The sequence below is a fragment of the Haematobia irritans genome, chromosome 1 (assembly GCF_050003625.1).
Source record: "Haematobia irritans isolate KBUSLIRL chromosome 1, ASM5000362v1, whole genome shotgun sequence".
NCBI classification, from domain to species: Eukaryota; Metazoa; Arthropoda; class Insecta; order Diptera; family Muscidae; genus Haematobia; species Haematobia irritans.
The window spans coordinates 131446615-131471876 of NC_134397.1; the positions used below are offsets into that span (position 1 = coordinate 131446615).

Below are 25262 nucleotides of genomic sequence, written 5' to 3' on the forward strand. Positions count from 1 at the left end.
TTTGTTCTAACGGTATTCTTCGCATACTTCTTTTAGCTTTCGTACATGTTCTCAGCGATGTGCGCGTAACCAGTCATGTATTTTTGTTTTTGTTTTCATATCGATAGCAGTCAACTATTTTCGCAACAAAACAATTTGTTGAAAATTCAGAATATTTCTATTATTTCCTCTGTCAACCATCTACAAACACATTTCAACAACAAATGCCTCATATTCAATAGACACATTTGTTGAGCATCAGCAGATTTTACATACAAATAAAGTTGTTAATATTTATTTGCAGTTATTTTTTTGTGTGTACACAGAAAAAAGTAAACAACATTATGGGAAAAATGAACTATTTCGTGCGAAAATTTAAGTAAATTGTGTTCCAAATTTTGAGAATCATTAAATTAACGAAAATTTTCCCACATTTTTGGGTTTTAATTACGATTTACGAAATGTATCTTTGACGAAAAGAAAAAATGAACTAAAAATAAAGAAAAAATCTTAGGTGCCAGATCATTCCCATTTTAACCACGCTGTAGTTCATTCTTACTATTTTTGAGAAGTGTACGAAAAACTACTTCTGTTTTAGTTAGAATTGAACTAATTTGTATGTCATTGAAATGTTATATAAAATTTTTGAGACATACTTGGAATAAAGAAAAAATCGTTGTGCTGGGGAAAATTTCTTACCAAATTTTTAAAATAAACTAAAACAAAATAAAATTTTTGCAATAAATATTAGTTCATTGTAGCATCAGTTTTACAACAGACTTTTTTAAGTGTGGGAAGATAAAAATCTTCCCATCAAAGTAAACTGATTGGTTTTTTTGTTAGTGTATTATACACAATCCTCGAAAATATTCGACACTAATGTCTAAGGACAACATTGTCATACAACGTTTGCTTATGCTCACACGCATATGGTCTCCTAATTCTATCCAAAATCCATAGCTATTCACATAAGTTGGAAATGGGGAAATAGGATTTCGTTTTCCGTATAATATCCAACATAACAGCTCACTAGAGAACTTCCTTTCTTTGTTTCGGCTGTGTTGGTGTGGTGGGAAGGGGGGAATAATATTTACTGTATGTTTGCACCCCGACACACATCTGTTGAACCTGAAGAATTTGCGTAAATTTCCATAGATACAGCAATCAACCACACCACAATGTGGATTGGAAGGAAAGACCATCATCATCATCATTACCATCAACATTAGGAGCCTTCAAATGACTGACAATTACTTATGACGCTTATTTTTCCAGGTTTTTGTTTATTTGTTTAGGAAACAAAACCCAAACAAAAAAATAAAACAAATCCTGAAACCAACTCAACCATATCCTGGAAATTTAACAAGAATAAAAAAAAAAACCAAATAACCATAAATTTAATGAGGCTTCGATTGGTGGTATGAGAATATATTGGTCTGGTGTCACAACGACAATGATGGACAGGAGTAAAGACCAATGTCTATGTGAGGGCAATGTTTCCTCATGTTGCACTCAGCGAAAAATTACGAATTTAAGAGAACCGTAACCGTATAATATGCATATTTCAATAAATACATTCTCTAAAATAAACCGAAATGCAAAGGGTGAAACTTCTCTCCTATTATGGGTTAAACATGCCACTATTTCATTAAGGTATACGAAAAATAAATTATTCTTTCCTGCCAAACGAAATTTTACACAGACAATTTTCTTCTCCGACTCCAATCCAATTGTAATTTAAACTTCGCATTAAAGAGAGCTATATTACCAAATTTATAAGTTAAGAAATTATAGCCAAACGAATTATAGCCAATGTCGAATATTATATGTTGAAACGTTTTTAGCTTGCACCGACACGAGAAAATTGCTTCTTCTACAAACAGGGAGAACTTACTAACAATGGACTATGATAGCATTAAATAACAAGAAAATTAAAATTTTGAAAGATATTGAATTATAAAAAAATTTTCTCAAAATTTTATTTCTGTAGAAAACTCTCTCAAAATTTTATTTCTATGGAAAATTTACTCAAAATTTTATTTTTATAGAAAACTTTATTTCACTAGAAAATTTTCTAAAAATTTTATATATACATATAGAGAATTTTCTCAAAATTTTATTTCTATAGAAACTTTAATTTCTATAAAACATTTTTATATCATTGTTGTTGTTTTTTTTATTTCAGCTTAAAACCATGCATTGACTAAACTACAAGTGTAGATTAACCAACAGAGGAAAATAATGTTTGACAAATTTATTTGGGCAAAGCCCTATAGACGGCAAGATGGTTGGATTCCTCATCAGCATCCTCTACTTGCAGCAAAACTATATTCTGATAATTGGTTTCCTCTGTTGGTTAAGCTACACTTGTAGTTTAGTCAATGCATGGTTTTAAGCTGAAATAAAAAAACAACAACAATGATTAAAGAAAAAAACCAACAATAACAAAATAAACATTTTTTTCTATAGAAACTTTTCTGGAAATATTTTATTTCAATGGAAATTTTTCTCAAAATTTTATTCCTATAAAAATTTTTTTTTCACAGTTTTATTTCAACAGAAAATTTTCTAGAAATTTTATTTCTATCGAAAAAATTTCCAAGTTTTTTTTCTGTAGGATTTTTTTTAAATCTTATTTCTATAGAAAATTTTTGTCAAAATTTTAATCTATAGAAATCTTTTTCAAAATTTTATTTCTATATAATTTGTTTAGTTCGGCTCGAGTTCATGTGAATAAAAACAGATGTTGTTGTTTTTGTGAGTTGTAATTTTTATTTAAAAATATCCTATATTTCGAGATAAAAAAAATAAAAATTACAACACTCAAAAACAAACCTCGAGCCGAACTAAACAAATATAATTAACAATTTAAAGGTCAACTATCAAACAATAACATAAAACTTTTTTTCTACAGAAAATTTTCTCAACATTTTTTTCCTATAAACAATTTTCTCAAAATTTTATTTCTATAAAAAATTTTCTCAATTTTTTTTTTTCAAAATTTTATTTCTATAGAAGATTTTCTCAAAATTTTATTTGCATAGAAAATGTTCTTAATATTTTATTTCTATAGAAATTTTTCTCAAAATTTTATTCCTATAGAAATTGTTCTCAAAATTTTATTCTTATAAAATATTTTCTCCAAATTTTATTTCTATAGAAAATTTTCTCGAAATTTTTTTCAAAATTATGTTTCTATAGATTTTTTTTAATCTTATTTCTATAGATACTTGTTGTCAAAATTTTATTTCTATAGAATTTTGTTTCTCAAAAATTTATTTCTATAGAAAATTTTCTAAAAATTTTAATAGTACAAAACATTTCTTCAAAATTTTATTTCTATATAAAATTGTTTCAAAATTTTATTTCTATAGAAAATTTCCAAAAATTGTGTTCGTATAAAACATTTCTTCAAAATTTTATATCTATATGCAATTTTTTTCAAAACTTTTTTCTATAGAAAATTTTCTCAAAATTTTATTCCTATAGAATTTTTTTCAAAATTTTATTTTTATACAAAATTTTCATAAAATTTTATTTTTATAGAAATTTTTTGTCAAAATTCCATTATATAGAAAATTGAAGTACCTATTAGTTGGATAGAAATGTTTTGCACATTCTAAAAATTTATCCAACAGCGTGAAAATATTCATATCTTGTTTCTCTGTTAGCAATTTAAACATTTCCATATTTGCTTAAATTCCACACATTTAAGCTTTAACATGGTAACCAAGAAATCCATTTCCGTCAATCTATTTCCGTTTCTTTGTAAAAACATTCAAATTATAACGTTACAATCACACTAAACCAAGGGCACGGTGTGTTTACATTACTCTCTTTTTCCAAATATTCTCTTTATAATAAGAGAAGAAGAAATTGCCCTGGAAAATCTCACATCTTCTCCCATTCTCTCAAGACTTTTGTAGTTTGAGTTCTCAAACAATTGTTAACGTTTGTTCTCTGGGACATCATAACTCTAGTAGAGCTCATTTATAATGCAACGACGTCATAACAACGAACAGTGAAACAATTCTGTGGTTTCCCAATAAACACAGGATGAGCGTTTTTCAAATGCAACAACTTTTCAGTTTGAGGGTAACTATAATTATCAACATAAATTCAACTTGACTTGAAACAGCTCATATTCAATACATCTTCAAATTGTTTGCGAATTACTTCCAATTTGCCAAAATGTTGACGAAATCTTTGAAAAGGGGTTGAAGATAATATGAGAAAACTTTGACAAAACACTACCCTAAAATGCAACGAAAAAACCATGTGGTTTTCAATACTTGTTTGTGCAACGAAGTTCGTGGTCAATTGAAAGAAATAAAAAACATTTTAGACAAAAAACTGAATTTACTCCAAATAGTTTCTAATAATACGTAAGTGAAAATAAAAAAATGATATGAAAATTTAAGGAAGACACTAAATTATATCTCTTTGCCGAAAACTAAAATTATGGATTCTACGTTCTTTAAAACATTAAAAAGCTGACCGATGAAAAAATGTTGGACAAGTAACTGGAACTGCTTCAAATAGTTTATAATAATTGGTAAGTCAATATGAAAAATTAAATCAACACTTTAGAGAAGTCACTAAATTTAAATCTCATTGCAGAAAACTAAAATATTTGGATGCTGCATTCTTGGAAACATTAAGAGGTTGACCAATGAAAAATGATGGTGGCTTATCGAAAAGAGAAAGTTTCCATAAATCAAAGTACAATGAATTAAACTTGGTATTTATGCTTTTCCATATCAACTACTGGGTGATAATTTGCATCACGCCTATAGTTTAATTTACATCGCATCATCGGTTTAATTTGATATTTTGTGAATTGAAATTGCTGGAAATTTATTCTAACTCTCTAATCATCAAGTTCCTTGCTAATTTCCAACGTTCTTGAGGAATTTTGTGGGTTTCAATACATTTTGTGCCACGAAGTACGTGGTCAGTTATTTTTATTGACATAAAACTGAAATTAATCCAAAACGGTAATTATAATTGGTAAGTCAAAATAAAAAGTGAAATGAAAACGTAATGGAAATCACAAAACTCGATTGTTTTGCAGAAAACTAAAATCATTGGATGTTATATTCTTGGAAGATGTTGACCGGTGAAAAAATGATGAAGGAAACAACAAAGAAAAGATTCCAGAAAACTTGCAAAGTGCAACCAATTAAAACAAAGTGCAACAGTTCCTAAATCAAGAACTTCTGGATGAAAATGTGCATTACATCAATTTACATTCCGTCATCAGTTTGATATTTTGTGAATTCCTCTTGATGGAATCTATTCTAACACGCAGGCCAGCAAGTTCCTCGATAGTAATTATTTGAAATTGTCAGCATATTAATTAATAATTAATTAATTAATAGTTATGTGACACCAACATTATGGGGGAAATTATACATGAAAAATGTTTAAGTTATTTAAAGTTGTATTGATAGTTTTAGTTATTAATACCTTTAATAAGATAATTATGTTTTGATTGGTATTATAACATATTATTATTTTTATATATTGTTAATGTTATATTTAATATTATTATATTTTTAACGAAAAAAATTAATAAAATGTACAAAATCACTAGAAATTTAGTGTTGACTTTGAGTAAGATCTGGGATTGACTTTCATGCAAATTGTGGTTAGAAAATATTCGCAGCAATATTAGTTTTTAATTTGTCTCACATTGAAAACTGTTTGAGAAATTATTGAGTAGCAATGCATTTCAATTTGAGGATTACAATTGAGAGATTATTGCTATTGTGTTGAATTTTACTGTTGAGGGTAATGTCTGTTTTTTGTTGAGAACGCGATTTTCTCAACAATTTCTCAACTTGAATATTACCCTAATCCTTTGAAAAAATGTTTGAAAAATTATTGCGTTTTAGTATTTTTCAAACGTTTGTGTTTATTGGGTTGTATTAGACATTGTTTTGGAGGTGTGGTAAGGGGAGGGGTAATAAAACAACAGGGCAAAACATAAATGAAAAAAGAGTCGAACCGAGTTATGACAACTATGCAGCATAACTTTAAGCACAATACCACACAACAACAACAAGTAATATAGCGTTGTAATGTAATTCATACGATAGTACGGTGTTTCCAGGTGATTTTGGAATCTTCACCCCAAATCTTAAGAAAATAATCCTAAATTGTTTTAGATTTTTTCAAAACCCCCTAAAATGTTTAAGGTATTATAAAAGGTAAAAAATGGGCTTCCATAATTTGTAAAAAATAATACTATAGTAATACACTTCAAAAATTCAATTTAAAAAAAAAATTGACTCGGCCAACAAAAATGCTAAATATATTAATAAAGGGTGATTTGTTAAGAGCTTGATAACTTTTTTAAAAAAAAAACGCATAAAATTTGCAAAATCTCATCGGTTCTTTATTTGAAACGTTAGATTGGTCCATGACATTTACTTTTTGAAGATAATTTCATTTAAATGTTGACCGCGGCTGCGTCTTAGGTGGTCCATTCGGAAAGTCCAATTTTGGGCAACTTTTTCGAGCATTTCGGCCGGAATAGCCCGAATTTCTTCGGAAATGTTGTCTTCCAAAGCTGGAATAGTGGCTGGCTTATTTCTGTAGACTTTAGACTTGACGTAGCCCCACAAAAAATAGTCTAAAGGCGTCAAATCGCATGATCTTGGTGGCCAACTTACCGGTCCATTTCTTGAGATGAATTGTTCTCAGAAGTTTTCCCTCAAAATGGCCATAGAATCGCGAGCTGTGTGGCATGTAGCGCCATCTTGTTGAAACCACATGTCAACCAAGTTCAGTTCTTCCATTTTTGGCAACAAAAAGTTTGTTAGCATCGAACGATAGCGATCGCCATTCACCGTAACGTTGCGTCCAACAGCTCTTTGAAAAAATACGGTCCAATGATTCCACCAGCGTACAAACCACACCAAACAGTGCATTTTTCGGGATGCATGGGCAGTTCTTGAACGGCTTCTGGTTGCTCTTCACTCCAAATGCGGCAATTTTGCTTATTTACGTAGCCATTCAACCAGAAATGAGCCTCATTGCTGAACAAAATTTGTCGATAAAAAAGCGGATTTTCTGCCATTGATTTTGGTAATAAAATTCAATGATTTGCAAGCGTTGCTCGTTAGTAAGTCTATTCATGATGAAATGTCAAAGCATACTGAGCATCTTTCTCTTTGACACCATGTCTGAAATCCCACGTGATCTGTCAAATACTAATGCATGAAAATCCTAACCTCAAAAGAATCACCCTTTATAACCACTCATTAATACCCGGGTATGGTTTTCTCCATATTCATGCAAGAATTGCTCCGAATTCGGTTGAGAATTGCTTTTCTCTTGTAGATTTTAAATATTGTTTACCCCTAGAAAAACCCCCAAATAAAAGTTACCCCCAAAAAACCCCCCAAACCTGCAAAAACCACTAAATTTGGGGGAAATCCCAACCTGGCAACACTGCGATAGTAGTAGTTTACGCTAACAGAGTATCACCAACAGTATGTTGAATATTCTTAACATGGCCCATAACACTTTTATATGCATGTGTTTTGGTGGCAATGTTGCCGCCAATGTTTCGGTTATTACCGTTTGCCTGCTGTTTTTCAAGTGTTATTCTGTGGCTGCTCACTGCTGATTCTCTCCACTCTATAGTATGAATGGTCCCCTTAATGTTTGTTGTTTATGGTTCATTTTGTGAGAAGACAGTGTTGTTGTTGTTGGTGGTGGTGGTTCGTAGGTTTTTGTGTGTTTCTTGTTTCTCACCCACTTTCTACTCAAATTCTCACAGCAGAGCTTTACTGTAGTGACTTTGTCCGTGGTTTGTGGTAAGAGAATGAATGAGAGAAAGACCAGAGTTGGCATACGTGCTAATGGAGCATTGAGACTAAAACGACAACCTATTGAATTTGGTGGGGGCTATGGTTGGTTGGTGTGGGTCTGTCTGTCCGCATAATGGTAAAACGAGTTTTTAAGTTTAGATTTTTGTTTTGTGCAAGTGTTTCGTTTGTTATGCTTTTCGTATTATATTGTCCGTCACATATTTTACCACACCATACGAGAAACTACATCTCACGAGTTTGATAACCCAGCAAACCTATTTCGAATACAATTCAATTATAATGTCCTGGTACCACTTAACGTAGCAAAGGGGAAATTAATTAGGTTTGTAAAATAAAAGTGTCCGTTTCATTTCCAAACCGATATGGCCCTCGGACAAATTGCTTAAGTACTTGAACTATTTACATGATAATTTGTTTGAGTATCTGCAGAAATATTTATAGTAATTCACACTTCGTTTGTTTACATTTCAACCAAATCAGAAAATTTCTGTTTCCATACCCTCAAGAAGTCAATTCGAGAAAACAGTCTATATGGAGGCTGTATAAGGTTTTTGTCCGGGAATTCCCAGAATTTTGCTGTTTTTATACACAAAGAAAAATAATTCTCTCCTTCATAAGCAAATTTTAGAAGATTTGTTGCTGTTAATAATAAACTTTAGATTATATAAACCGATCCCCAGATTTGAACTCCGGAGCTTCTTGGAGGAGCAAAATTCATCCGATCCGTTTGAAATTTGGTATGTGGTGTTAGTATATGGTCTCTAATAACCATGCAAGAATTGGTCCATATCGGTCCATAATATTAAATAGCCTCCATATAAACCGATCCCCAGATTTGAACTCCGGAGCCTCTTGGAGGAGCCAAATTCATCCGATCCGGTTGAAACTCGGTACGTGGTGTTTGCATATGGTCTCTAATAACCATGCCAAAATTGGCCCTTATCCGTTCATAATTATATATAGCCCCCATATAAACCGATCCCCAGATTTGACCTCTGGGCCCTCTTGGAGGAGCAAATTTCACCCGATCCGGTTGAAATTTGGTACGTGGTGTACGTATATAGTCCCTATTAACCATGCACAAATTGGTCACAGATTTGATTGGCCAGATTTGACCAAATCGGCCAGATTTGACCTCCGGAGCCTCTTGGAGGAGAAAATTTCATACGATGCGGTTGACATTTGGTACGTGGTGTTAGTATGTGGTCTTTAACAACCATGCTAAAATTGTTCCATATCGATTCATTATCTTATATAGAGCCCCCATATAAACCGATCCCCAGATTTGGTTTTGAAGCCCCTTGGAGGAGCAAATTTCATGTGATTCAGTTGAAATTTGGTACATTGTGCTAGTATATGGTCGTTAACAACCATGCCTAACAAGGTCCACATCGGTCTATAGTTATATGTAGCCTTCAGATATACCGATTTCCACAACAAATTGTGCAATCCATGCGCAGAAACTTCTACATAAGATTCGGTCTGGCCGAACTTTCGGCCGTATATACTTTTTTTATCAAATTAAAATATAAAGCCAATCATGATTGGAAATTTCTACATTTAAATATTTTCAAATTAGAATTAATGTGTTAATTTAATAAAAGAATAATTCCTGTTAAAAAAATAATTTAAAGTTTTGTTCGCATAAAATTTGTTTTTGGTTGGAAATATTTATGGAAAATAATAAACAAAAAATATATTTTATCCAAAATTAAAATAATAAATAAATTGATGAACTGATGGTCTCGATTAAACATATAAGTGAGTTTTCCCACTAAAATCATTGAAATTCAATTTAAGTAAACTTAATAAAAACTTCATTAAAAATTTCGAAAAAATCCATTATTTTTTTAATAAAGTTTAGTCAAGTGATTTATCATTTTCGGGATATTTCAAATAAAAAAATTATTGGATCATTTAATTTTGCGATTGAATCAGAAAGTTTTTTATGTATGTATGTTACGTATTATTCAATTAAAATTATAGTTGGAGTTTTTTTTAACCTTTTAAGTGGAAATTGGGAAAATATAGAAATAGTTTTGAGTGAAATCCAATTCAACCAACTATTTTTTTAAATGAGTGAGCAATTAAAACCTTAAACATTGTCCAGCAAAAACAAATTGGAACATCTTCTAAAGGCACAACTTTAAAAGCACTTCCAAAGAAGTCCTTTATTTTAACTACAGAGGAAGTTCTTTTAATTCGATTTTTTATAACTCGCTTTTTTCATATTTTTAATGAGTAATTTCAACTTTTTGTGATTTTAAAATAGGTTAAAAACAGAATAGCAATTAATAAAATAGTACAAATTATTAAAATTTTGTCGAAAAAAATGCAATATCCATTCTAGAAAAATTGGTAATTTTTGAAGTCAAATTAAAAAATTATAAAAATTATTCATTTAGAATAATATCACAAAACTTTTTTTCACACTTTTTTCACATCCAAAACACTGAATTCGGATCACACATTAAGAAGTGATGCAAATTCAGTGCAACGGCTTTTGAAATGGTGGACATCCGTCCTATGACAAGCTTCTGCGCCAATTTTGCACCATTTCCGGATCCAAAAAGAACATTTTCACTGCTTTTTTGGCTACGCTGGGTGGTTATTGAATATTTTAACAAATTCAAATCTTTATTTTTAGTTTTTGATAGTATCAATCACAGCATTAATTATAAATTTAAAAAAAACTTGATTAAAAAATTTCTTGATTATTGATATTATAGTGCCGAGGAACTTTCAATTAATATCCATCGATTCAATTAAAATTTTACTTGATTTTGATCGCAAATGGTTTTTTTCTTTTCTTATAATTTTTTCAATTTTTGATCAAATAATTTTCTTGTAATTTTACAAAATTTCAGATGACTCAGATTTTTCTTATGTATTTTCCAATTATAATTAGAGTTTGATTTCTCTTTGATTTTAAATTTTTCTTTGTTTAATATTAATGCTTTTGGTATTTCTAATTATTAAAAATGTAAAAACTTTCAATCACTGAATTAATTTTTTTAATTCGATTAAAATTTTAATCGAATCACTCAAGTTTTTTAATCAATTATATTTTGGTGATATTTTTCTGTGTAAAATAACAAAAACAAAAAGTTTACTAGGTTATCTGAGAAACTATGAATGTGTAAAGTGTCTCTCCCACCTATACTATACTATTGCATGTGCCCCCCATATGCAGTCTTGTAGTTGTATGAGTATGTGAAAAAATTGTAGAGTGGTTGTTGACTATTGCCAGTAGTGTCTGTTGTGCTACTGTGGGTCCCGGAGTGTGTGTGTTTGTTTAGATATGTGCGGATGTGTGTGATGGTAGTTGAAGTAAGCGGCTTTCGAATGTTACCAACAAGACGTCATTTCAGTTAAACTTTAGATTTCGTTAAAGAAAGGTTTATTCTCTCTTCTACTCAAGTGTAATCAAAGAAGAAACAAACAAAAATATACGCTAATATGAAAACAAAGGAAGTGTAATAAGAAAATGTTAAAAAAGAATGTTATAATAAATAATTCATATTGAAATACGGAGATATAATTAAAAAAAATATATATATATATATAATTAATACGCAGTGAAAATTCCCCCCAAAAAGGTGAAAAGAAAATGATTTCGCTTAACCAACAACAATAAATTATTTATACAAAACAAAAAACCTGAGAAGTTTTGCAAATGATTTAAATGAATACGGAGGCCGTTAAACAAACAAAATATTGTGGACTACTTGGTATGCTGTATGCTTAGTACTGGGTAAGTCCTCTCCCTCTCTCTGAATTTTGGATTCTTTTGTGTTAATTTAATTTAAGGAAATAAAAAAAACGAATTTTATGGAGAAAAAAAAAACACGGAAAATGGACTAGCGAAAATTCATCGTCATCATCATATGACTTCATCATAATGATCATTGGGAAAAAATATAACATCATCCAGACAACATCTAGTTGAGAAGAATTATCTATCTATCTATCCACGAAATGAGGTTGAGGAATTAGTTTTCATGCATCACAACAAGTTTTCCTTTATGAAAAATCGTTGTTTTTTCCTTTGTTTTCCTTATTCTGACCAACAGCAGCAGCAGCAGCAGCACTACCACACCATACCACCAGAAGCAACAGCAAATGCTTTAAGACGTTTCTGTAAATGACATTAACAACTTACATGTACCCTAATACCGTACCGTACCATACCACATCTATCTAGCTGGGCTAGCTTTTAGTCATCTAGACAGCCAACTAACTATTCACCAATGCGGCAGCTGCAAAACAAGAATAGATACACATACCTACTCATCATAGTTTGCGAGGGCACTGGGAGGCGAAACGGGCAACATGAAATAACAATTTTTCATATTGAATAAATATTTAAGAGCCATAAATTCAAATTCAAGTAAACATTTAAGCATTGTAAGCCATATTTTAATTCAACAATGCAATTCTACTACGGACAATGGCAAAAGGAAATTCCATGTTTGAATGAATTTAAGGAACTTTAATAGGTTGGCTATTGGAATACTTAAATCGGGTATACAAAAGTGTTAATATCATGACTGCCATCCACCTTGATGGTTAAGTTCAATTCCAGACTCGGGAAAAAACGGAAATGTTTTTTTTTTTTTTTTTTTTTTAAGGTGGATAAAAAAACATCAGTAATGCTTGCAGCATTGTAAAGTTCGAACGCCTCTCTAAGAACAAATTTTAGAAATATGAGGCTATAAAACGATAAACTAAATTCGGTTTGACATCCCATATCTATATTTAAAATTGCCCGGTCCTTAGAATTGTACACCTCAGCAAAAAAATGGGAAGTTCTTCTAAAGGCATGACTTTAAAAGCCCTTCCAAAAATGTTCTCCCAAAGATGTTGTTTATTTTAACTACACATGCTGTTCTTTTAATTAAATTTTGTATAACTCGTTCGTTCACAATTTTAATGGGTAATTTTAACTTTATTTTTGTTTCAAATAGATTAAAAACAGAGTAAGAATTAATAAAATGATACAAATTATTCAAATTTTGCGAAAAAAAATTGCTAAATCCATTCTAGAAAAAATGAGAATTTTTGAAAATATTTGAGAGCAAATATTTCAAATAAACTTTATTATTATGTATTAAAAATCATAAAAAATTATAAAAAAAATATTTGGCAAAATATATAATTGTGCGACAATTATCTAATTTACATCTAAAATGCTGAATTTGGATCACACCATAAGAAGTGATGCCAATTCGGTGCAACGGCTGTTGAAATGGTGGATATCCGTACTATGACAAGCCCATGTAAAATTCATCGCTTTTGCACCACTTCCGAATCCAAAAAGAAAATTACCACAACTTTTTCGGAGACGCTTTTTTACTGGGACCCCAATCATGGTTAAAATGGGCCACATAAATATGAATCTGATATACGAGGGTTACCGGGATTAGAGAACAAACACAAATTCAAACAAAACGAAATTCAGATTTAGATATAGCCCATATATACATATTTCGCCCGATTTACACTCATATAACCACAGAGGCCAAAGTTTTACTTGAGTAGAAGTAAGGTTCTGGATATACAGGCCAATTTTGGTTGAAATCGGTTCAAATTTAGATATAGCTCTCATATATAGCATTTTCACTTCAAATGAAAACTTTTACATTTCTAATGAATCCCTTTTCCAACCCAATGAATGGGAGCCACCGTGGTGCAATAGTTAGCATTCCCGCCTTGCATACACAAGGTCGTGGGTTCGATTCCTGCTTCGACCGAACACCAAAAATTTTTTCAGCGGTGGATTATCCTACCTCAGTAATGCTGGTGACATTTCCGAGGGTTTCAAAGCTTCTCTAAGTGGTTTTACTGCAATGTGGAACGCCGTTCGGACTCGGCTGTAAAAAGGAGGTCCTTGACATTGAGCTTAACATGGAATCGGGCAGCACTAAGTGATAAGAGAGAAGTTCACCGCTGTGGTATCACAATGGACTGAATAGTCTAAGTGAGCCTGATACATCGGGCTGCCACCTAACCTAACCTAACATATGTCTTGTAAGAATCATGCAATAATTGATCCATACCAGTTCATAATTATATATAGGCCCCATATAAACTGATCCCCAGATTTTTATTCTGGAGCCTTATGGTTATATTTATGGAGCATAGTTTTGGGCTCCCACGCTGAACTTTATCTAAACTTGTCGGCTGCTGAAGTGCCGGCAACCAGACCACGACACTATATATCATTACAGGTTTAACCACTGCTGTTTATAGCCAAAGCACAATTTTGCGATTTTAGTCCCCACTTTTTCCCTATTGCCTTTTTGCACGAGTACAAGGCTTTTCTCGCCCTTTCTTCAATATTCAGCTTCCTGTCCAATATAACTCCATGATATTTTGCACACTCACCAATGCGCCCTAAAGAGATGGGTTTAACCGTGCACAGAAAAAAATTGCTGTAGTTAAACTAACGCTAAATTTAACCATAAGCGTAGGAAGGCCTCTGGGGAGGGGGCTTAGACCCCCCCAGAAAAATTTTAGCCCCCCCCCCAGAATTTGAAAACCTATTTACGATTTTCCATTGTTTTTATATAAAATTAAACAAGTAAATACACAAAGTTGCGCTAAGTACTTTCATGCACCATCGAATTACTTGGGTTGTGGTAGCAGTTGCCGATGACAATATATAGTTTTATTTCTGAACATTGTTTTCTAAATTGTAAGTTAGTTTCTTTATTATAAGTGTATGCTTGACATCTGATATTTATGAAATAAAACTGTGGTTGAACTTATGATTCAAGTTCCTAAATTTATGTTTAGTTTAAAGCCCATTTACTATTTTGTTTAGTCTGATTTGTAGTCAATTTAATTAAATAAATAGTAATTGATATTAAAATTATTCTTTCATAAATGCACATATTAACCCTTATACTACGTTAGGGTCATTAGATGACCCATATCGTATTTTTCAACACCGCCTATCTTACTGTTCGAATATAATTAACAATTTCTATCACTCAGTGCATTAAGTAAGAACTTTTAATTATATTCCAAAAGTAAAGTAACCTAATACCCAACGTAGTATAAGGGTTAAATGCAACAAAGCGTCGCCAAAAAACTAGTGAAAAAGTTCATTTTTGTTCTCAGAGCGGTGTAAAATTGGCGGAGAACTGTCATAGGAAGGGTGTCTCCATTTCAGCAGCTGTTGCACTGAATTTACATCACTTCTTAATGTGTGATCCGAATTCAGTGTTTTGAATGTGAATTGAAAAAATGTGATATTTTCCCGAATAAATAATTTTTATAATTTTTAATGCATCCCAATGCTTGTCTGAAACGTTTGCCTTGGAATATTTTCATAAATTATCGATTTTTCTAGCATTCTTCCGGCAATCTAGCATTCTTTGGCATTTGAATAATTTGTACCATATTATTAATTTTTTTAACCTATTTGAAAAAAAAAACAAAATACCCATTAAAATATGAAAATCGAACTATAAAAATTTAATTAAAAAAACTTCCTGTGTAGTTAAAATAATTAACTTCTTTGTGAGGACATTTTTGGAAGTGCTTTTAAAGTTGTACCTTTAGAACAACTCCCAATTTTTTTACTGGGAAAAAGTGTGGAACTACTTAGGAACTACTTAGGAACTACTTAGTTGCTTTATTGAAATTAATTGTCTAGTTATATTGAAGTATGATTTTTTATTTATTTTATTAGGGGGGCTATAGCCCCCCCTAGGAAAATTATCTAGCTACGCTAGTGAATTTAACTTATTTTTATTGGAGAAAAATTATTTGCTTGTAGTTAAATTTTATTATTTTTATCGAAATTTTCCACAGCTTAATGAAATCTTACGTTTTTTAAGTATGTCTCAAAAATTTTATGAACTAAACGTGAGTATAAAGTACAATGACCGTACACATAAGTTCAATATGAAAATAGTAAGAATGAACTACTGTATGGTTAAAATGGTCATGATTTAGCGCCAATGATTTTCTTCTTTTCTTTTAGTTAATTTTTTTCTCCTATGAGGTAATGTAATTTCGTGAACTGCAGTTAAAAAGTACAAGAGACATTAAAATTTCCTGGTTTTAACAACGCTTTGTGGAAATCTCACAATATGGAGTAAAATTTAGTTCAATTTTCGTGCGTGGTAGTTCATTCTTCCTATAAAACAGTTCACTTTTTTTCGGTGTGGGAATTTTTTTGGATTTATCCCTCACCCACTTCTCAGTCATTCGGAGGGCTCTCTGTACAATATCTCCAATTGTGGATGGGAATTTTCCCCTGACTGCTAGAGACACATCATCTGTGGATGCCACCACTTTTATCCTTTCTTTTTCAGAATGTTGTTGATAGCAACATTCCAAAGAAGAGGTGATAAAACTCCTCCTTGGCGAGTGCCTCTGTTCACATTCCTTTGTATGTTTGCTTTTCCTAGTGTGGCTGAAAATACGTCTCGCCGTTCTTCTAACAGCCTAAGGATTCCTTGGTAAACATTCAGAGTTGTCAATCCATTTAATATCGAACTCGCATGGACGTTATGGAATGCCCCTTCGATATCTAGAAAAGCCACGATTGTGAATTCATTGACAGATAGTGAGCTTTCAATAAAGCTGATTATGTAATGCTCTCAGTAGACCGGCCTTTCGAGTATGCATGCTGTCGTTTCGAGAGCAAACTTGAATCGATGCTAGTTCTAAGATAATTATGTATCAGCCTCTCCAGAGTCTTATGAAGGAATGAGGATAAGCTGATTGGTCGGAAATCCTTATGCAAATGCCTTTTGTTTCCCTCTACTTTCCTCGAATATATGCTAAATTGATAGAGCCTTTATATATCGCCGAACGTAAACAGAAACCAAAAATCACAAAAATATTCCCAATTAAAAGGTTGATTGGAGTTGAAAACTTTTCTGAATTAAAAAATTAATTAATACTATTAACATTTTAATCAAACTAGAAATATTAAGTCAATTAAGTCAATGATTCAAATTTTTTAAATTTTAAATTTTAAGATTAATAGAAACAACTTTTTAATCAAACTCAGAAAAGTAAATCAGTTAAACAATATATATATATATATATATATATATATATATATATATATATATATATATATATATATATATATATATATATATATATATATATATATATATATATATATATATATATATATATATATATATATATATATATATATATATATATATATATATATATATATATATATATATATATATATATATATATATATATATATATATATATATATATATATATATATATATATATATATATATATATATATATATATATATATATATATATATATATATATATATATATATATATATATATATATATATATATATATATATATATATATATATATATATATATATATATATATATATATATATATATATATATATATATATATATATATATATATATATATATATATATATACAGACAGATGCGACAACTAAATATGCTCATGCATAAGAGAACTTCCATATTTATACATACCTTCGTACACACGCCCCCCTACATTAACAGCCTACAATGATATTTTATTTATATGGGGTTTTGGTGAAGCTAACGAATAGGAATAAACGAATTTTCTCATGCTGAAACATTTTCTGGGAACTCTATTAAGAACACTTTTGAGCCAGAGGTAATAAGACAACTTTCATAATTTCTCTGGTTAAAAATATTTCACACCGAAAGTGGCACCATGCAAAGAGGTGAGTGGGAGTGTTCTATTGAGAGGACCACATAACAACAATCGAACACAGGCACACACACATACACACACCCATGCATATTGGGTCTAATGGGTAAGCGAGTCTTTGCATATATTCCATGGCCCTGGATTGACAGCATCCAACCGCTTAAGACAAAGAATAATGGAGTCGTGAAAACTTTTGTGTCACGTTTATGCGGCCATGAACCGCATCTGACTGACTTCTTTCCCCATGGGATTGTATTGACTCAAACATAGCAACGAAACAAGCGAGAAAACAAAAACAAATCTAAAGAAAATCCAAGGGTATATAGGAAAAATGGAAAACCTTCATTCTTTCTTCATTTGTTGAGGAGCTTACATATTTTTTTACGATTTTTATATACAAATGTTTGTATGGCCATATGTAGAATAGATATGTTTGTATGGATGTGTGTGTGTGTGCGTTTGGAGTCTTTTCCTTTTTCTCATACTCAAAACTGCAACACAGAACCTCAAACAACACACAAAAAACAACAACAATAACCAAGCGACGTAAATATTTTAGAAAGTTGTTTACATGAATTTCATTAATGTTTATTCTCCTCTCTCTCTCACTATTTTGTTTGCATTGGTATTCTCACTTTATTGCTCTCCCATTTGGGGAACGATGTTACCATACCATTTCATACTTCAATTTTATATGAATGATGATATTTTATTTGAATTTAAATTTAGGGAAAATATTAATTGGATTATTGCAAGTTTGTTCCCTCAAATATTGTGAGCACACTGAAAGGCGTGCCTGTTTCCAAAGATTTTGACAATACACTAATTATTTTGGAATTGATTCCGAGCCAAAGAAGTTGAGAATTGAAGTAAAAGTGGTACAATTCACTTTTAAATATAAGTTTTGCATAATTGATTCTGGGAAGCAATTTTTGATGTATTCGTTTTTCCTCATATGCTATCAAGTCCTTTTAAAACTTGTTAGTGACAACTTAAATTTCTAAATTCGGACTCGGCTTCAAGTAGAAATTATGCTATGTTTCAAGTAAACAACTTCTTAAAAGTATTAAAAAACATCTATTTTTGACTTTGTAGTCAAGAAGAATTTTAAGAACGTATTTCAAGGACATGAAATCTTTGGCCTCATAATAATATTTTTTCATTTGACCTCATAACAATATTTCGCTTCGCGGGAGTCACCGTGGTGCAATGGTTAGCATGTCCGCCTTGCATACACAAGGTCGTGGGTTCGATTCAGCGGTGGATTATTCCAACTGAGTAATGCTGGTGACATTTCTGAGGGTTTCAAAGCTTCTCTAAGTGGTTTCACTGCAATGTGGAACGCCGTTCGGACTCGGCTATAAAAAGGAGGTCCCTTGTCATTGAGCTTAACATGGAATTGGGCAGCACTCAGTGATAAGAGAGAAGTTCACCAATGTGGTGTCACAATGGACTGAATAGTCTAAGTGAGCCTGATACATCGGGCTGCCACCTAACCTGACATAACCTTCGCTTCGCGGGCCGAGCGAAATTATTTTTAAAATTGAAACATTAGATAATTAGAATATAAAAGTGTAATAAAAAATAAGGAAAGTCTAAAGTCGAGCGGGGCTGACTATAATATATCCAGCACTACTTTGTAGATCTACATTTTCGATACTATCTCAAATCCATCAAAGTTGTTGAGTGCTACAGTAGATAAAGTTTTATGCTCTTATATACATACATTTAAAACTGTCCCGATCTAGATAACATTGGTGAGAATTGTACAATTGAACCCATTTCAACCAAATTTGGAATGTCCAATTTGAAGTAAGTCGGAGTGAACCGATTTCAATCAAATTGCGTATGCATATTTATAATGTTAATTCTACTTCCTGTGCAAAATTTCATGTAACTCGGAGTAAAGCCTATGCGGAGTGTAAATCGGGCGAAAGCTATATATGGGAGCTATACCTAAATCTGAAGCGATTTCAACCAAATTCGGCATGCATAGTAAGATGTTAATTATATTCCATTTGCAAAATTTCACGTAAATCTGAGAGAAACTTTGGCCTCTATGGTCATATGAGTGCAAATAGAGCAAAAGATGTATATGGAATTCAACCAAATTTAGCATGCATAGTAAGAATGTTAATTTTACTCCATATGCAAGATTGCATATAAAGGGTGATTCTTTTGAGGTTAGGATTTTCATGCATTAGTATTTGACAGATCACGTGGGATTTCAGACATGGTGTCAAAGAGAAAGATGCTCAGTATGCTTTGACATTTCATCATGAATAGACTTACTAACGAGCAACGCTTGCAAATCATTGAATTTTATTACCTAGAAAAGTTGGCAGAAAATCCGCTTTTTTATCGACAAATTTTGTTCAGCGATGAGGCTCATTTCTGGTTGAATGGCTACGTAAATAAGCAAAATTGCCGCATTTGGAGTGAAGAGCAACCAGAAGCCGTTCAAGAACTGCCCATGCATCCCGAAAAATGCACTGTTTGGTGTGGTTTGTACGCTGGTGGAATCATTGGACCGTATTTTTTCAAAGATGCTGTTGGACGCAACGTTACGGTGAATGGCGATCGCTATCGTTCGATGCTAACAAACTTTTTGTTGCCAAAAATGGAAGAACTGAACTTGGTTGACATGTGGTTTCAACAAGATGGCGCTACATGCCACACAGCTCGCGATTCTATGGCCATTTTGAGGGAAAACTTCGGAGAACAATTCATCTCAAGAAATGGACCGGTAAGTTGGCCACCAAGATCATGCGATTTGACGCCTTTAGACTATTTTTTGTGGGGCTACGTCAAGTCTAAAGTCTACAGAAATAAGCCAGCAACTATTCCAGCTTTGGAAGACAACATTTCCGAAGAAATTCGGGCTATTCCGGCCGAAATGCTCGAAAAAGTTGCCCAAAATTGGACTTTCCGAATGGACCACCTAAGACGCAGCCGCGGTCAACATTTAAATGAAATTATCTTCAAAAAGTAAATGTCATGGACCAATCTAACGTTTCAAATAAAGAACCGATGAGATTTTGCAAATTTTATGCGTTTTTTTAAAAAAAAAGTTATCAAGCTCTTAACAAATCACCCATTAAATCGGGGTGAAACTATGACCTCTGGGAGCCACCGTGATGCAATGGTTAGCATGCTCGACTTGCATACACAAACACCAAACACCAAAAAGTTGTTCAACGGTAGATTATCCCACCTCAGTAATACTGGTGACATTTCTGAGTGTTTCAAAGCTTCTTTAAGCGGTTTCACTGCAATGTAGAACGCCGTTCGGACTCGGCTGTAAAAACGAGGTCCCTTGTCATTGCACTTAACATAGAATCGGGCAGCACTCAGTTATAAGAGAGAAGTTCACCACTGTGGTATCACAAGCCTGAAATATCGGGCTGCCACTATCCGAACCTAACATGACCTCTGTGGCCATATGAGTGTAAATCGGGCGAAATATATGGGGGAGCTATATCTAAATCTGAACCGATTTCAACCAAATTCGGCATGTATAGTAAGAATGTTAATTCTACTCCATGCGCAAAATTTCATGTAGATATATATGTGGTAGCTATATCTAAATCTGAACCGATTTCCAAAATCAAGAGGGTTCTGTTCTGACCCAAAACACATAATTGTGTCAAATTTGAAGTCGATTGGTGTAAAACAGTGACCTAGACTTTGACCACAAAAATGTGTTTACAGACAGACGGACATGGCTAGATCGACGCAGGGCCGATCCTGAGAATTATTGCCAAAGACACGATGTGTCTATCTCGTCTCCTTCTGGGTGCTGCAAAACATATGAACTAACTTATAATACCCTGTTCCAAAGTTTGGCGCAGGGTATAAAAACGATGTACAAGATAAAAAATAACCTTTTTAAAAAATATTTGATAAAAAATTACCGCTGGTTCAGCTCTTTACTTATTCACTCATACTACATTCAACATTTTTTTTCTGATTCAATCATGAAATTAATTGATCCAATTAATGTTTTAATTGAAATGTCTTCAATCACAGAAATGGTATCAATTAAAAAATTTATTGAAAGTCATTTAAAAAATTAATTGATCCAATTAAACAATTAATTGATACTATTAATTTTTGTGAACGATTTTTGCTTCAATTAAAAAATTTGTTGAATTAATTAAATTTTTAATTGAATATTTTTTAAAAATCAATTAAGAGTTTAATTGGAAAAATTTTCGTGAACATTTAATCTGTGTAATAAAGAGTAGTAGTTAGAATGTTATCCTTGGTGTCATATTACGACCATAGCGCAAACATTTGACTTAGAGTTACGGCACGTGTTCGTGTTCAATGACGTTTGTGGCTGAGTGTGCAAAGGCGTTCGCGGTCCGAGTGAATACGTTTTTAAAATTGTAAAAATTAGATAATTAGAGTATAAAAGTGTAACAAAAAATATGATAAATTTTTGTTTTTAGTTTTTTTTTTTTTAATTTCTTCATTCTAAGACACAACTTCTAAAGGAATGCAAAGGACCCAAAAATGAAATACTTCCAAAGCCAACAAAGTTAATTGGAGATGATCCAAGGTTGCACTACTTCCAGATCCAAACTACTTTTTATTGGGTATACTTGCTAAAATCTATGGTTTTTACTGGATAATTCTTTCTCCAAACATTTATAACAATCTGGCAACTCAATTCATGTATACCCAACCGATTATAAATAAACAACTTCCAATCTATTCTTGCTCACATTTTCTTTGCTTATCTTTACTCTGAGCCAGACTTTTCATTCAAGCCATATAAGGTATTAAAGAAATTGTTCCTACTCTGGCGATTGTCATTCTTTTACCTTATTAACCAATATTTGATGGTGTTAGTGTATGACGTTTTCTTTGGTCTATGTTAAAAGTTCCGTGGCATTTATGAGACTACTTTTGCATTCCATTCCATCATATGCTGAGCGTTTTTTCTTTGTTTTTTTTTTTTTGTGAGACTCGCTCAAGTAAAGAGAAGGGAAATACCACCTTTGTTGGGATTTTTTTTCGAATACTTTCCGTCTATATTTCTGTCTACCCGATTGTTTGTCGTTTGATTGTTTATACCTTCAGTGACGTCTGCGTATTCAAGTTTATTTTCAATGATCTTGATGTTGCTGTTGAAAATTCAATCTTAAAAATCGTGCTGCAGCTGCGCCTTATTATTATTAGAGATTTGATCTTAAATTTGAATTTTGTTGTTGTTTTTGTTTTTCGAGATTTTTTTTCTGCTATTCTGTTATGACTAATCACAAAAATTGTTTTGGGTTTTTACCTTATTGTCATGCCATAGCTGTGATAGACAAGTTAGCGTGGTTGGTGTTTACTGCTTATTTGGTATGCGGCGGCATTTTGGTCATTGTCCGGTGGTTGTTGTCTGTTCTGTTAGCTGTTTGTTCATTTTCTTCAATCTTTCGTATTGATTTATTCAACAACCCTATGAACAGATTTAGCTCGTGTCATTTTGTTAAAGGGTTACAATTTTTTTTTATTTTCTGCAGATTGAATTTATATCAAAAGCGACACGTAAAGCGTAGAAAATTGGATTTTCCTTTGGATTTTCCAAATTGAGTGAGAAATTCTGTATTGCCTGGTGGTATTTATCAGAATCTTTTGAAGTTTTTAGTGGTCAGTGGAAAAACAAAGCTTTAAGATATCATAAAATATACACGTGTTGCAAGTGATCCAAATAAAAGTGAACCAAAAACCCACTTTGAAAGATGGTGTAGGCATTGCCGTATCTAGACACTTTTAACCAGTGGGGATATAGCCTCCTATCTATACTACAGTAACAATATAACAGGTTGGCTGATAAGTCCCCGGTCTGACACATAGATGGCGTCGCTAGTATTAAATGCATATTATTTTTATATAGTACCAACCTTCAAATGATTCGTGTCAAAATTTGACGTCTGTAAGTCAATTCGTTTGTGAAGCAACTTTTGTTATTGTGAAAACAATGGAAAAAAGGAATTTCGTGTTTTGATAAAATACTGTTTTCTGAAGGGAAAAAATACGGTGGAAGCAAAAACTTGACTTGATAATGAGTTTCCGGACTCAAGCGTGGTGATATGAGCACGGAGGACGGTGAACGCAGTGGACGCCCGAAAGAGGTGGTTACCGACGAAAACATCAAAAAAATCCACAAAATGATTTTGAATGACCGTAAAATGAAGTTGATCGAGATAGCAGAGGCCTTAAAGATATCAAAGGAACGTGTTGGTCATATCATTCATCAATATTTGGATATGCGGAAGCTCTGTGCAGCACCCATGCCGCGCGAGCTCACATTTGACCAAAAACAACAACGTGTTGATGATTCTGAGCGGTGTTGCAGCTCGTAATACACCCTAGTTTTTCCGTCGATATGTGACAATGGATGAAACATGGCTCCATCACTACACTCCTGAGTCCAATCGACAGTCGGCTGAGTGGACAGCGACCGGTGAACCGTCTCCGAAGCGTGGAAAGACTCAAAAGTCCGCTGGCAAAGTAATGACCTCTGTTTTTTGGGATGCGCATGGAATAATTTTTATCGATTATCTTGAGAAGGGAAAAACCATCAACAGTGACTATTATATGGCGTTATTGGAGCGTTTGAAGGTCGAAATCGCGGCAAAACGGCCCCATATGAAGAAGAAAAAAGTGTTGTTCCACCAAGACAACGCACCGTGCCACAAGTCATTGAGAACGATGGCAAAAATTCATGAATTCGAATTGCTTCCCCACCCACCGTATTCTCCAGATCTTATTCTCAGACCTCGAAAGGATGCTCGCAGGGAAAAAATTTGGCTGCAATGAAGGGGTGATCGCCGAAACTGAGACCTATTTTGAGGCAAAACCGAAGGAGTACTACCAAAATCGTATCAAAAAATTGGAAGGTCCTAAGCCCTCCCCCCAGAGGCCTTACTACGCTTATGAGTGTAGGTTTATTAAAAACAAGTATACGCGGCCAAAAGTTCGGCCAGGCCGAATCTTATGTACCCTCCACCAGGATTGCGTATAAACTTTTCGAAAGACTGCCATCCACAATTGAATTACATAGATTGTGGTAATAGTTGCCGATGGCGAGGTAGAGTTCTATTTCTTAACTTTTGTCTTCTAAATTGTAAGTTACTCCATATGGAGTCTATAGATCTCGACCGAAAAAAAATCGGTAATTCGGCGTCAAAAGGCCGATTAACCAAAAGCTCAAAGTCCTCGATATGCGAAAACATGATTCCTTGCCCACTAAAATTGATTAATACTTTTTTGCCAAACATCGGCTTCAGCCAAAAAATCCGCTTCGGTCAAGCTCTACACCCTCAATAAAATCGCTTCCGTAACATATACTCCCAAACACATTCTGCTTTAAGCAGATGTATTTTCAGGATTGATCCAAAAAATATATTGTTTGTATTGTTCAAACATATTATGTTTCACCTTAGGCATACACTGGTAGAAAAAAAAAGCTTTTAATAAAATTTTCAATTGTCTACTTCCATTTTTGTACTTGCAGCATACTCTCTCGGGCTCTCTTTCTAAACACCTATATGTTTATAGGCAATGTCTAAATTAATATAAGTTTGCATCCTCATATATTATATTTAAACAAGTATATACGGCCGTAAGTTCGGTCAGGATGAATCTTATTTACCCTCTACCATGGATTGCTTAGAAACTTCTTCTAAAGACTGTCATCCCAATCGAATTACTTGGGTTGTGGC

The 25262-nt window shown here is 32.6% G+C and overlaps 1 protein-coding gene and 1 long non-coding RNA gene across 3 annotated transcripts in view; both read left to right on the plus strand.

Moving 5' to 3' along the window:
* The first annotated feature begins 4045 nt into the window (after nt 1-4045).
* On the plus strand, nt 4046-5477 carry LOC142241984 (uncharacterized). Of its 2 annotated transcripts, XR_012723902.1 has the most exons (4): nt 4046-4364; nt 4473-4534; nt 4600-4989; nt 5054-5477. It is a non-coding gene; the product is annotated as an uncharacterized LOC142241984 (long non-coding RNA). The 2 variants fall into 2 exon arrangements; XR_012723901.1 differs by having other exon boundaries at nt 4046-4534.
* Nucleotides 5478-11195: 5718 nt separating this feature from the next.
* The window catches only part of PKD (serine/threonine-protein kinase D3), a 60281-nt gene continuing 46214 nt past the window's right edge, over nt 11196-25262 (plus strand). Inside the window, exon 1 of the mRNA XM_075291630.1 lies at nt 11196-11574. The gene's annotated coding sequence lies outside the window, so the exon portion shown is untranslated. The remainder of the gene's footprint in view (nt 11575-25262) is intronic.